This window comes from Protopterus annectens, chromosome 12.part0 (genome assembly GCF_019279795.1).
Source record: "Protopterus annectens isolate FY-2018-M chromosome 12.part0, PAN1.0, whole genome shotgun sequence".
NCBI classification, from domain to species: domain Eukaryota; kingdom Metazoa; phylum Chordata; order Ceratodontiformes; family Protopteridae; genus Protopterus; species Protopterus annectens.
The window spans coordinates 857,082,384-857,097,479 of NC_056746.1; the positions used below are offsets into that span (position 1 = coordinate 857,082,384).

The 15,096-nt window shown below is 40.3% G+C and overlaps 1 protein-coding gene across 2 annotated transcripts in view; it reads right to left on the bottom strand.

Annotated features, from left to right (window-relative positions):
• NKAIN4 (sodium/potassium transporting ATPase interacting 4) overlaps window positions 1-15,096 on the bottom strand; it is a 582,098-nt gene that overhangs the window by 249,923 nt on the left and 317,079 nt on the right. The gene's annotated exons all lie outside the window — the stretch shown is intronic.

Below are 15,096 nucleotides of genomic sequence, written 5' to 3' on the forward strand. Positions count from 1 at the left end.
AAAAGGCTTTTCTGACCACTGCCGCCACATGATGGTCAAATGTGAGATTATTGTCAACCTGAATACCCAGGTCTCTCACCATGGGTTGTGTGCTTAGGAGGTTGCCTTGATGTGGTAATCAGTAGGACCGTGTTTTTGCTGAATGGTATGATAATACTTTTTTTGCATTTAACTTAAGGCCATGACTTTGGCACCAGTTATTTTTAGCTGTGAGACCCTCTTACAGTATGTTAATGTCATTTTGAGGAGTCAATGACGGCACCCAACTTACAGTCATCCGCAAACTTGGTCAGCCACAGGCCCTTGGTCTTTGCCTGGACATCTGAGATTTAGATGCTGAACAGTAGGGGTCCCTGAACAGATCCCTGGGGAACACCACTAATGACAGGTCTGCTGTCGGAGGTGGTGGCACCTATTTTGACCTTGTGGGTTCTATCTGTGAGCCAATTGGCCACCCAGCTGTTGAGATAGGGATTTAGCACCAAGCTGTGTAAGCTTTTCAATGATGCCCGAGTGGGGAATTGTGTCAAAGGTCTTGGCCAGGTCAAGGTAAGCTGTATGTACTGACCTTCCCTCATCCAGGGCCTTGGTGACAGTCTCAAAGAAGTCAACTAGATTCAGTAGGCAAGATCTGCCCCTAACGAATCCGAATTGGGTGGGGTCAAGTGTTTGGAGATTGCCTATGTCCTTGTTTATTAGATCCATAATAATACGCTCCATGGCTTTAGAGCTCAGACATGTCAAGCTAATGGGGTGATAGTTTCCCAGGTCAGTAGGGGCACCACCTTTGTGCAAGGGGATAACAATGGCGGATATCCACTAAGCTGGAATGAAGCCTGTAATTAGGCTGTGGTTGAATAGGGTGCTCAGTGGCGAAGTTAGTTCTTGCTGGAGATAGTCCCATGGAAGATGTGTTCTTTGCCTTGGATAGGGCCTTTAACACTTGATCTATGGAGATGTGAGGTGTGGGACAAGTAACAGGGATGTCAACTGGTTCTTTGTGGGTGATAAGGGGGTGAAGTTTGTGCTGAACCTATCAGCTAGTAGGTTGGCTAAGTTGGTGGGATCAGTGTTAGTGGTACCATAAAGTACTAATTTGGAACAAACGTGGACTTTGCCATGGAGGTTCTTAACGTAACTGGAGCAGGTCTTGTGGTTTCCCTTTCAGATTAGATAGAATTGCTACAAATCTGTCAGCAGTCATTTACTGCTAGCCATCTGTTTCACTTTGAAATATTGTGGAAATAGATATTGGTGTTGTGTATTAGTCCCTAATCCAGGCAGTATGCATGTTTACACCCACAAGGATGCAGTGTTGTCATAAACAAGTGTGTGCCATCCTTAGTGTGAAGATCAGTTGTTTGTTTTATTATGTATATGTGCAGGGGCACATACTAAGGCTGATGATAGGTACTCACACTGTTCTCTCATTCAACATCAGTGTCGAACTTCTACAGGCTATGTGGCCACTTTTGTTCTAAATGGGGAAGACTCACTGAATGCTTAATACCTCTTAACTAGTCAACAGTGAAAGTCATACAAAGAGCTTCAAATATTACAGCAGATAACCTGAAAAACAAACATTTTTATCTTACCTAATAACATTTATGCTTAGAGTCCAATCTAAGTAGTAAAGAATTAGAACTGTTTATACAAATATGATTCAGTTATTCATGGAGGCTATGTCCCCATTTATTAAGAACAATAGTCAACCAATGTGAAGTAAATGTAAGTGAGGATGAAGATGATCCTGCTGTACTTATAACAGTTGAGAGAGTTCTTATAAAAACAGATAATGTAGGTATAAAGGTTTAACAAATTTTATGTACAGTGTCTCCCGTCACACTTTCTGTTTACCAAAGGCTTCTGCTCCTTTATATCTGAAGTTGGGGAATCAAGACTACCTCCTTGAAAAAATGCATGTTCTGTATGTTCTCTACTTCACTTTCTCTGTTTGATCTTCTTTTAAAACTATGAAACTTACATAGATTTATGTAAGCAAACCACAGAAGTGAAACAGGATTTTGTAAATGTCTTGTCTGTGAACGTATTTGCATAAAAGTAAGTGTTTATAAAAGAAATGTTGACTTTTTCAGAGAAACAGAAAATTTTAATTTCCTGCAGATATTTTACTGCCTGTAAAGTTCAACAATTCCATATGGAGTATAAATAAGTGGGAGTAGTTGTCCTTCATCATAGTGAAAAACATTATTCTATCTCTTTTGGTTTAATGTTTATGGTATAACTAACTTCTAGGTGTTACTATTACTTTATGAAAAATGAAATTAACCTTTTTTCATAAAGGAGATAACTTCTTTGAGTGGCACTTGGCATAATGATTAAGGTCATTGCCTCCCTTGCAGAAGGTGCAAGATTCAGTCCTGATTTCCGGACATTGCTTGTTTGGAGTTTGCATTTCTCAATGTGTCTCTTTGGGGTTCCTCCCACCTACAAAACACATGCTGAATGTTTCCATCTCAAACTCAACCAGCAATGGAGCTGTGGGCAGCAGCACAGCCTCTACACAGCGCCCCATAGGGAAGAATTGTATAGACCAACTGCTTTGGGCATCTACTGTGGTATGCAGTACCTTCAAGATAGGAGAACATGGATCACAGACTGCATGCTGTCGTATGTGAAGCCACTTGATGGTGTAATATAGATGGTGTTATACATGTCTCTAGGTGATATGGTCATGTTGACTAATGTCATCAAATGGGCATGGATATTTGTCAGATATAAGTGGGATGAGGACCCAGCCTAGTCCAACCTATGCCAGGGACCCATGCTAATGTTGGGAGGGGTGTATGTGCCCCTATTGGCCAGTGTGTTCCCACCATAAACCCCAGCAGCCCTGGGTGAATAAGCTAATGGTTGACCGATGTCCAGTTGCCCAGTTTGAGTTACCTTACCTGCAATAGCTCTGTTGAGTAAAATCTGGATGTAAAACCAATCAACATGCCAAACATGAACAATGAATTGCTATACTGAATGTAGGTTCAATAACAGAATGGAGCTTAGAAGTGGATGACATGATGGTAAAGAGGAGGATGGACATCCTACAGACCTATGTATCCAATAGACAAAATGGAAGGGCAGTGCAGCAAAGGCAGTTGGCTTGACATCTAGTGTTTACTATTTAGGAGAAGGACAGGCTAGAACTTTTGTGGACATTGTAGTGAGGGAGAGGCTTCAGAAGGTAGTGAGGGATGTAATCAGAATTTGTAACAAACTCCAGCCTAATGATAGTTCAGTATTCATAAACTAGGCCTATGCCCCACAGCAGGGTTGTGATAGTGAAGAGAAGAGCACATTCAGGCGACAGTTGCGGGACCTACTAATTAAAGCAGGTCAGCATGAATTGGTGTTGATAATGAGTGACTTGAATGCACATATCGGGACAGACAGAACCAGGATATGAGTACTGCCTGGGTCCAGATGGGTGGGGCAACAGGAATAAAGAAGGAGAGGCCATTCTAGACTTCTGTCTGACCAATGACTTAATAGCCAACACATGGTTCAGAAAGAGAGAGAGACAGTCACAGGATCACATAACAAGAGTGGCTAACATGCAACTCAAGTAGGCTTCCTCTTAGTAAGGAAACAATACTGGGGTTGAATCAGTAATTGCAGTCATCCCCATTGAAGAGTTGGCTCACAGCATAAACCACTTTTTGCCGCAATCAGCTGCAAGCTTTGGTCAGAGAAGGCACTAAGGTCAACAGAGACCAGGCTGAAGACCTGACAGTTGACTGGAGAGAAAGCACTACAGTTCAAGGAATTATTAAGGGCTCTAGCACTTCAAGAAAAAGGTGGAGTCAAAAAAGAATAGCAGCACCTCACAGCAGCATGTGTGAAGACCACAACACAGATATGTGGCTGAGCCAGGTATTGAAATAAGGCACATAAGGAAAGCTGGTGGTGAACTGCAGAAGCCCAGAAAGTCAACAAAAGAATGAAAGGAGTGTGGCCTAATGGTTAAGGTGTTTGCCTTACAAATACAAGGTGCTGGTTTTGAGCCTCACAAGGGAGAATTGGCTAGGCTTAAAATGGCTCACAAGGGCAGTTAGCCTAGTACTAATCTATGGACCTATAAGAAGTGAGGAAAAATAGGAGATAGAAAAGACAGACTAGGCTAGAAAAGAATCATACTTCTAAATCTCTTAGTGCAATAAATCTGGACAAAGTCTGAAATAATGGGGGAACAAAGGCCCCAAAATAGGGACACATTTGAAATATTGCTCTTATAAACTTACAAAGTTGCTAGAATAACAGGATTTGAGTTTGCATGCATTTTGCTGAAGGATATGAAGTGTGAAACTCAAATGTATGTCATTATTGAGTGACTTCAGTCCTCAGATCATCGCACTACAAATTTTATGAGGAGCAGACCAAAAATATTAGGGAAAAATCTGGGAAGTTGAGAGATATCAACGGAATACTGTTTGGCTAACAAAAAGGCTAAGGAAGGAGTTGCAATAGCAAAGAACAAAACATCAGAGTCACTCTATCAGCTTCTGGAAAGTGAATCAGTAGATGGCACAAAGAAACTATATCAGGTGGCAAGACAAAGGCAGAAAGATTGAGGCAATGTTATCCCATCTGGTTCTTCCATCTTGTTTACTCTTACCTTGTCTAGTTTCCTTTCCTTTGCTGTTTCCACATGTCCCCCCCCCCACTCCTAAGCCAATACCCTTCTTCTGTTTTGTGTGGTGAACACATACAATAATTCATGGAGAACCTTGGTTTCTTCTCTGTATTATGTCTCTCTCATAATTAATAATACAATAATTTCTGCCCATTCTTTTCATGTCTGCTCTGAATGAAGAAAACCTCACAAAAGCTGTACTGCTCCAGACACATCCCACAATGAGAGAAGAGAAGGAGCCCACCACAGAAGAAGTAAGAAAAGCATTAAGGAAAATGAAGTTAGGAAAAACAGCAGGCTCAGATGAGATCACAGCAGATATGGTAAAGAAGCTGGGTGAGATAGAGAAGAAATGGCTCCTGAGGGTTCTCATAGTAGTGTGTAGCGAAAGGTATATCCTAGATGACTGGAGAATAAGCATACTAGTGTCTGTGTTCAAGAACAAAGGAGTCATTCAGAACTGTGGGCAGTACAGGGGAATTAAACTCCTGTCACATTGCATGAAAGTTCTGGAGATGGTGATTTATAAATGAATATGCAGAGCAGTAAAAAGTAAGATGGCTGATGAGCAGTTACAACTGACATGGTTTGCAGTGAGACAGATAGTTCAGAAGAAGCTCCAATTGAATATTCTTAGACTTGGAGAAAGCATATGATAAGGTCTCAAGAAATCTGATTTGGGCAATCCTGCACTGGTTTGAAGTCCCAGAAACATTGGTAGAATTAGTGCAAGCTGTGTACAAGGACCCAATGACTCAAGTATGAACAGTGTTCAGCCTCACACATGGGTTCCCAGTCAGAGTGGGTGTGCATCAGGGTTCAGGTCTGAGCTCTCTGCTGTTCATACTGGTGATGGACTTACTAGCAAACAGGTCAGAGGGGACATATCAACAAAGTTGCTGTATGCAGATGATGTGGCATTACAGGCAGTCCCTGAGCAAGAACTTCAGCAAAGGATTGGTGAATGGAATGAAAAACTGAAGGCACATAGAATGAAACTAAGTACAGATAAGACAATTGTAATAGGTCCCAATTTTGCCATCATTTTCTTCTTTTTGTTATACAGCCTGTTGATTTTGTGATTCCACCTAGGTGGCTTGTTTTTGAGTTCTGTACTTCTTCCTGGTGGGTACAGCTGCCTTCATGCAGCTATTAACATGCTTGTACAAGGTTTCTGTAAACAGTTCTGCATAGGCAGCAGTGTTCTCTGGTTTGATGTGGGCTTGAAATTTTACCAGGTTATCGTGTAATAGCAGATCGTTAGCCTTAGAGTAGTTCCTGAATATTCCAGGCTTAGCTGAGGGTCCAGGTTTTATTTTTACTTCAAAGGAGACCATTTTGTGGTCTGACCTTACCAGTTAAGACATTACAGTAGGGGTTGTGCAGCACTCCCCCATATCAGTGAGGACCAGATCAAGTATGAGAAGTAATGGTAGCAAACACAAGAATATGAGAATTGAGATATAAGGGAAAATAGTGGAAGATTCAAGTACCTGGGAGGGGTGGTTGAGTAAAAGGGAAGCCTGATTGAGGAGACCAAACCTAAAATCAGAGGAGCTGCAGCAAACTGACACAGAGTGTGAAGTGTAGCATATGACAGAAAAATGCCAAAGAAGCTAAAAATCAAGTTTTACAAAACAGCGGTGCAATCAGTACTACTGTATGTTACAGAAACCTGGGCAGTAAAGGCAGAGGAGTTGAGGAAGCTAGAGGTGATGGAGTTAACGAGCCTTATGCATCTAGTAAAATGCATACTTTGGGACAGACGTAGAAATGATGACATAACAGCAGAAACCAAAGTAGCTCCAGTTGCAGAAAAGGTCAAAGAGAACAGGTTACAGTGGTTTGGGCACATGTGCAGAAAAGCAGAAGACAATCTGGTAAGAAAATTTGGAACAGACAGGAAGAAGGCAAGAGGAAACAAGGATATCTAGCAAAGAGGTGAACAGATTGTGTGAGAGAAGACCCGCAACAGTCGGACACGAGTGTCAAAGAAAGCAGAAGAGTAGCATTGAATAAAGAGAAATGGCGACAGTTAACACGACACCCCAACCCTATGTAAAAGATGGGAAAAAGGGGGAGGATGATTGTGAGGATATAAGGTATTGCCAGCAATGCCAGGAGAAGTAGGGCAGTGGATGTGTAATATATACCAGCATAGCTAGCTGGAGTTTTGTAAAGAATTATATGTCATTTGTATATCAAACCGATTTGTACAGGTGCTCATTTTGAAAATGTATTTGTAAAGCTGCTTGTGTCAAAAATGTACCAAGAGTGGGTCCATTCTGGGCAGAAAATAAATACACCTGTATGTCAGACTATAGTGTAACTGTTGAAACCAATATATTGTAAGAGGATACTGGAAGAGAAGAGTCTCAGTCCAGCTAACTTTGAAAAATAGTCTGAAATTAAATTACCTGGTTTAGGCCATAAGGATTGTTCTGATTGCAACTGGATTCAAAATGTCTGTGAAAACTAGGACTAGGAATCCTACTGTATTTTCCTTAGGGCTGAACTAATTGCTACCATGGAAGGATGGAAGTTTTTGAAATGGTTTTATAGCTTCCAGATTCTATAACACATCTTAGCAAAGCTCTATATGTGTGACACATATATGCTAGATTTTGATCAAGTTTCTAGTAAAGGGGTGGTGTGGGAACCAGAAGTCAGATGACCAGATGTATGTGATGTAATTCTGTAATCCAGCCTGAAATGATGTTTTAATACTAGAAGAGACAGAAGTCTCACGGCAGTCAGTTTGTGAAACCTGACAAGGAAGACCACACAACCACAACATCTTGCCTTGCTCTAGTAAGTGAACTAGGGGACAGTTATTCATCATATTAGTCAGGAAATTAAAGTGAGATTAAACTGTAAATAGATATTTAGTATTTTCATGTTCTTGTATTACTTATTATTAAATATATGTAAACTTTTCATTGTAGCTGGTCTTTTAGAGAATATTTTAACCTTTGACACCACTTATATTTATTTGGTGATACTGTGGCCACTCCTGAAAGCCTTGTTGCATTGGTCATACACTACCATTTGTATTAGTATTAATTTTACTCAGTATAATTGGGTACCCTTGTAAACAGCCTTAGAGTAGCTGGCTTTGGAGTGTTCTGGGGGCAGTATCTACCTTATAGTACAGGCATAAGGGGCATAGCTGTTAAATCTCTGCCAACCTTTTCCAGATGTGTGTGTGTGTGTGTGTGTGTGTGTGTGTGTGTGTGTGTGTGTGTGTGTGTGTGTGCGTGCGTGCGTGTGTGTGTGTGTGTGTGTGTGTGTGTGTGTGTGTGTGTGTGTGTGTGTGTGTGTGTGTGTGTGTCTGTGAAAATCAAATCTCAAAAACTGTGTGTCATCTACTTGGAGCAGGGATACAGAGCTCTGGTTTCACAGAAAGGGTGGGAAGGTGGTAGAGGACTTGGCTTGGAACACTTGGCTGAGGACTCAACTCTACAGCTGTGTCAGTGGGGAGTCTTATCTGGGGGCCCGGAGAGAAAGAGAGAGAGAGAGAGAGATAGAAAAACCCAGCCCCAGGACAGAAGTGTGTTCCCTGTGTGCTCTTAAGGGAAATTGTACTTGATGCAAAGAGCTGCATCTGAAAATATTGTGTGTATCTATTTCGGTTCCAAGTGAATGTCCCCCATCAGTGTCCGTGGTGAGGATTGAGACTCCTTTATCACTAGCCCAGAGGAGGGACATCACAATTATGATGATGAAGATAACTTCTTTGAGAGGAAGACATCTTTTTTTGCTTTTATTTTTTCTTCTGGTTTCCCTGTGGCCATTAAGCATCCCCCAATCCACCCAGTTTGCCCATTTGTTCCCCTGTAAGACAAAAGTACTATGGGCCATTAGCTGCTATTGGAAAGAAGGGTGAAGTAGCAGAGATAGTTCCATTACCCAATCCTCAGGGAATGGAGGGTTTTGAGTTAAAGTCATAACTGTTCCAAAAGTGAATGACCATATCATGCTCAGGTTTGGCATGCAATGGATCTTAGTGAAGTGGTGTCATCTGCTGCCCACTCTGCCTCTCCCTGAATAAGTACTCCTGTCTCCATAAGGGAATTTAACATCTAAAGGATGCCCTAGGCATGTGCACCTCAACCTCCCCTCTGAGTCAGTACTTCATCACTCCTTCTCATCCCCTTGCCAGTTCCCCAGGGTCTGAGCCAATAGTCAAACGTAGGTAGTCAAGACCATAGAGAGGTTTTTATCCCTGTGTGCCAGTGGAGTTGGCAATCTTGACAGGAACATTAGAAATGGGGTAAGCACATCAGCAAGATTTGTCTTAAAGATATGCATGCCCATGGGTTTTGGACACTGTGATGGTTTAAAAGCCAGGGGTGTCAAACTCAGATGGCTTGAAGGCCACATGTGGTTGACTTTACTTTAAAAAGAGCTAGTGAGCAAAAAAAAAAAACTTTTTAATAATACAACGCATTTAATCTACAAGCTACCTGTAATGTAACACTGAACATCAAGTATCACAGAAAAGAGAATGCACTTAACAGTTTTAAGTAGTACAATGTCTGCAAATCTCCCAGGAATCCTCCCCCTAATAAAGTGCAATAGACATAATAGTGGCTTTTATGCTTCTGAACTATCACTTATCCAAGTGATGCATAACTGTACATATAGAAGTAAAACAGCACACTAGGCGTTAAGCAGTTCCACCTGATATATTTCCTCTTGCTTTTCAGTACTACAATAACCAGCTTTGCTTTGTACAGTGAATGTACGACAGCAGTATCCTTTTTTAATAATGCTACCAAATGACAGTTCAGTGTGGCACACTTCTGGAGATGTCAACAAATCATTGCCACTTTATGAAATATCATTGGGTTGTAATACCATTAGTAGTCATTACCTCACACAAAAACCCTGCATATGAGCCTCTCTTCAGTTTCAGCACTTGAAGGATAGGAGGCAAAAGAATAAAAAGTGACAACATTCACAGCTTTGCATTCTGTTATCAGATAAATGTAGGTTGCAAGCCTTCATTTCAAACCTTCAGAAAAGGTTGCAGCCTGCTAATGTGAAACTATTTTATATCTGTGTAAGCAGATTGGAATTTACTGTAGAAATCATATGCTTCACAGACTATAAGCATAACTTTCCCTTCAGAAAACATGTTGCTTTGTTTTCATGAGAAAAAATAATAAAAAGCCAAGCTCATTAGAAAAAATACTAGCAAAATAGCTGGCATACCCTGGCCTTCTTCTTAAAAAACAAGTGATCAGCTTGTACAATGAGCAATACAACTTAACGTGCATCAGGCATATTATATCCTCTTACAAATTACTCTTTGTGCTTAGCCTGAAACAACTCCCTGTAGTAAGATGACAAACATTAAAACTGCAAGCCAATGTGCGCTGGAACCTACTTTAAAAAAAACACAGTCTAAACAGCTTTTGAAATGCAACTTTGAATTTATTTAACCCATATAAAGTGAGATGCAGGAATGAGCACAGCAGGCCTACACTGAATACTTGATTTGCACTAAATTGACTGTTCAATATAGCAAAAATGGTTCGCATAACAAAAAAAAGCTTTCTTTTTTTTGCAGAGGGATAAGTCCCCGCCATGCACGCCCATATCCTTGTTACTCTAAATATACCAACTCTGAGATTAAACAACACTGGGGACAAGGGCAAATTCCCATATTCCACTGTGTGCAATCTCGCATAGAACACACATGGTCCAATGAATCTCTATCAGTGGAAGTTAGTCAAACAGAGTCACTTCCACTGCTAAAACTAAACAAGATATATATGGTTGATCAGCTGCATGAATATAAGAAACAAACTCTGGTGTAATGGAAAATCACAGTTTTTGACCATGTGCATCCTAAACAAACAGACAGCACCACCTGCAATAGACAGAATTTATAATGGCAGTTGGGGAAAAATAAATATTTTTTTTGTTTTCTGGGGTGGGTCTTCTAAAGCCCCACAAACTAAAACCAAGAACTGCTATGAAAAATGCATAACAGCTCCCCAGATATTACACAGCTGCCTACTAAATACCAGGAATCACAATGTGGAGTCTGAAAACACCCAAAAAAAGACAAAAACTGCAGGAGAAGAGTGAATATTGAACATCATTCATCTTATTTACACTTGTATTTTTACATGGGGAATGCCTCCTGCACCCCCTTCTGGTGTAGGGGTTCAAATGTCCATATCGCCTCAACTTATATATGCCAACTCCAAGGGAATAGTTGAAGGAAATGGCAATCTTAGTACAATTATGTCTGGATTTTCAGTCACTCGGTCTATATATTTCAGGACTTGGCGTTCCGAGTTGCCACATTTTGAATGGTTATCCATAACACAGCTCTTGTCTGGAGTTGTCTGTTGAACAACCTCAACAGTGCAGGACGGAGACACACACCAAGTCCACCAAACCATCAATGGAACCAGGGGGAAACTCCCTTACAGAAAATGTTGCAGTGCAGCTATCCACACATGACCTGCAGGTAGTAGTCTGATCTACAAAGAGAAGCTTTGTCAACACACTTTTGATTGCAAACCATATTTTTTTTTCATTCATGTAATTAAATAATTCAAAACTTTAGTGAACCAGATTAACTGTGTGTATGAGCAAAATTTATGGACTGGATTAAAACTGCTCACGGGCTGCATCTGGCTCAGGGACTTGTAGTCTGAGAGTCCTGATTTAAGTACAGACTTTGGAAGGGACTTTCATACTTGTTTGATGTGAAACATGAGGTTGGTCGACCAGCAATAGTGCTATAGACATGATGATTGCTGCTGTTTGAATTAAAAGACATATTAGTCATTTGAATGGATGCATTCTTCAATTTGCATAGAATCTTGACTACTGTAAGCAGGGATTTCAGGAAGTGATGTAAGTGACAATAAAAGTTATAAAAGGTTAGGGGGGAGAAAATGCTTACCAGTATTGTCAACAGTGCTGCTTTAACTGGGTGCCTCGTTTTACAAGGGTATAGCTTTGGCTGCACTGTTAATCATGAAAGCATTGTTTTTACTGACCACTGGTTTACATCCTTGAGGAGGAACAGAGAAATACAGGGATAATATGTGCCTCCTAGAATTATTTGACTCTTGAGCTGCATGTTTATTTAATTTTAATTTAAGGATTACATGCGAACAGCATGTTACTTTTCTTCTGGATACTTTCTCAATTTATAGCTTAGTGATCCGGTATCAAGAGAACACAGCTGTTAGTCAAGTGGTCAGTGAGTGTGTCCACCTAACCTGACAAAACACAATTCTTTGAGAAGTGTATGTGGTGCTGTAGGTGAGACATTCCTGTGCCTTTTCATGTAGCCAGTTAGAAATTAGGTTCCCCAATGAAAAGAGAGTGTGAATAAGCTTGAGGGAAAGAAAGTACAGAAAGAAAGCTAAGCATCAAAGCATGTGCTTTGAAATAAATATAAATCTTAATTGATATCTCAGTCTGAGGCACACCTCAAGAGGCAGATATATGCTGGACTTCTAAAGTGGATGTCAGTGTGGTGCTGAAAAGAAGTCTTTTGATTAGGCTCCAATTTATTCTGAAGAGTTAAGTGCATTTAATTAAGGACATACAGATCAGAAATATATGTTTTCAGAATTAAAAAAAAAAAAAACAGCTTCTCTGTTTGAGTCATACATCTGCATCTGAAATCAGGAGGTGTACGTTCTAGAACTAAATGGACATGAACGCCATTCCTGAAAACCAGAGGCAACTAAATGGAGTGCTGCACTCATGGGGTGTGCTGTCTTAGATATTAAAATTAGGTCTGTGTTACCAGTGCTAGTGCTTCTCGATGGATATGAAAGATTAAAGATGTTATTTGCAAAAAAGAAAAAGGGCATCCTAGCATACCTCTCAATTGTACAGATTTTCGCAGAATGTCCAAATTTTTGCCTCATATTTTTTATCTGTTTCTCATAAAATCTTGGTTTTCTGGCAAAATCAATGGCAAATCAATAAGGAAAATAATGACATATATTTCAGTTTCAGACTTCATATTCCTCAGAAAACTCATGCTAATGCAAAGCCTGTTATTATATCAACTTTCTAAGTTTGTAAGAGCAATATTTAAAAAGTGTCCCTATTTTTGGGTCTTTTCCCCCCATTATTTATGGCTTTCTCCAGATTTCCTGCTCTAAGAAGCTGAGAGGTATCCTTCCTAGTGTCTTTAGAAACAACTTCTTGTTGTAAAGCTGATGCATTCAGTTTCCATGTTTTGGTTTGTGTGTATATGTATGTTTGTGTGTATGTGTCTGTTGGTGTTTGTATGGGGGGTCGATTTGTATACTGGCTGCTTCCAGCCATCCAGTCTCTATACTGCCAGTATTAAGTACTTTCGTGTGTGTGTGTGTGTGTGTGTGTGTGTGTGTGTGTGTGTGTGTGTGTGTGTGTGTGTGTGTGTGCTTCCACACATCCTGTCACTTCACTGCTTATTTAATACTGTGTGTAAAGGATTTTCACATACAACAAAGTACTATGCAAATTGTTTTGTCTATTTTATACAGAACAAGACAGGGCTACAGAGAGAACTGAAATAAATGATTTCACCAATGTCTTCACATCACTGCCACGCTCTGATTTTAGTAAATTGTGGAATCACAGTGCTGTAATAGTTTTGTTTCATTATATATCTTTGTTCTCCAGTTCGTTTCCTGGGTGGGGTTCTTAAGTGCAGAGTCAGCATATCCTCCTTATGTATGCATGGATTTTCACTGGGGGAAGTTCAGTTTCCCCCACCTCCCATAGATATGTTGATCGATTGATTTGGCAATATTCAAAACTGCCTGGAGGTATGTGTAAGCAGCGACTTTGTGTGTGTGTGTGTGTGTGTGTGTGTGTGTGTGTGTGTGTGTGTGTGTGTGTGTGTGTGTGTGTGTGTGTGTGTGTGTGTGTGTGCATTCATGTCCTGTCTAGGACTGCTTCATTGCCTAATACAGATTTCCTACAGTGACAGTCTCTGAATTCGCTGTAACCCTGGATAGGTAAAGCAGGTATGTGATAAAACCAGATCCTTTCCTTTCATTCAAGGTATGAGGCAGCAAGACAACCATGACCATTAAAGCTAGGGTTAGCAGTCTGCCATATTATGCAGGAACTCTAACAAAGAAGGCCACCTTGATGCTGTGCTTGTGGTCCTGCTTCTCTTAAACCCAACTGCACTGTCCAGCTTTACAAGCTAGTGTGTGGCACTCAGTCATGAAAACTTACACTATGTTTATAACATGATCTGTAGATGTACATTCGTGAACAGGAAAAGAGAGCATTGCTGTAATCTTTACATAAGGCTTGGCTGGCCATTGTCCATATCCTTGTTATCATTAACATCAAGTTGCTTACTGCCAGATACTCAGTATTGCCCTTTTGGACTTGGCTATACGGGTCTACTTTGGAAGATAGAAGTTTCAAAACTTCAAACTTCCTATGGTCAGACCATAGGATCGAAGTTTTGAAACTTCAAATGGTTTAATGGAGATCACTCTACAGCATGAAATGGGAAATTTACTGTTCTCTTCTCTGTAGTGCAATCTAGGAGTTGGTATATTGGGGGGGGGGGTTTGCAGGGGGAATTGCCCCCTGCATAAACATAAAAAAAGTTTTTATTTTTTTTTTCTATTGAAGTTTTAAACTTTCAAAACTTCAATGTTATGGTCTCGACCATATTAAGTTCGAAGTTTTGAAAGTTCGAGCTTCCAAAGTAGATCCGGCTATAAATACTTCTGCCTTGTGTGGTTTAAGACTCTGGACAATTGATTGCTTTATGCAAGTTCTAAACCTGTTAGCTAAATGCTGTTTTAAATAATTTGTCCTAAGCTCTGTAACACTGTTTCTAGGCTAGCCAAAAAAAAAAGCAACTAACTAAATAGCTCCTTAAACAATGCCATACCCCAAGTAACCAAACAGACATATCTGTGACTTATCATGGACCTCATTCTGTCTTTTAAAACTCAGACCAAAACAGTGGATCAGAAGAACTTGAGCCTGCTACAAACATATAACAGGCTTTGTTGTCTTCACATCACTTATAGCTCAGGCAAAAGCAAAAATGCAGTCATTGCTGAATTGGAATATGATCTGCCCTTAATAACTGTACTCTCCAGCATAGACTCACAGCCTGTACAAGCTGCACTCAATAAAGCCTGTAGGTTAATTTTTATCTGCTCATGAAGACATTACTCTGATTTTGCAGAAAACTCAGTGGATTCCAGTTACTGCCAAGTCTGCACTTCTGCTGGCTACATTTGTTTTCAAGATAATAAGCGAAAGCCATTACCCACTTTCAGTGTCTAAAGTATCTGTTAGAAAGTGTGTACTGTCTCAGAGAAAACAACAAATCCTCATTGTACAGACCTCCATTTGGTTCAGCAACTGGTGAAAGAGAATTTGCAAAATTTGGCCCAGTCCACTAAGACAAAATACCAGTTACAACAGATAATGAG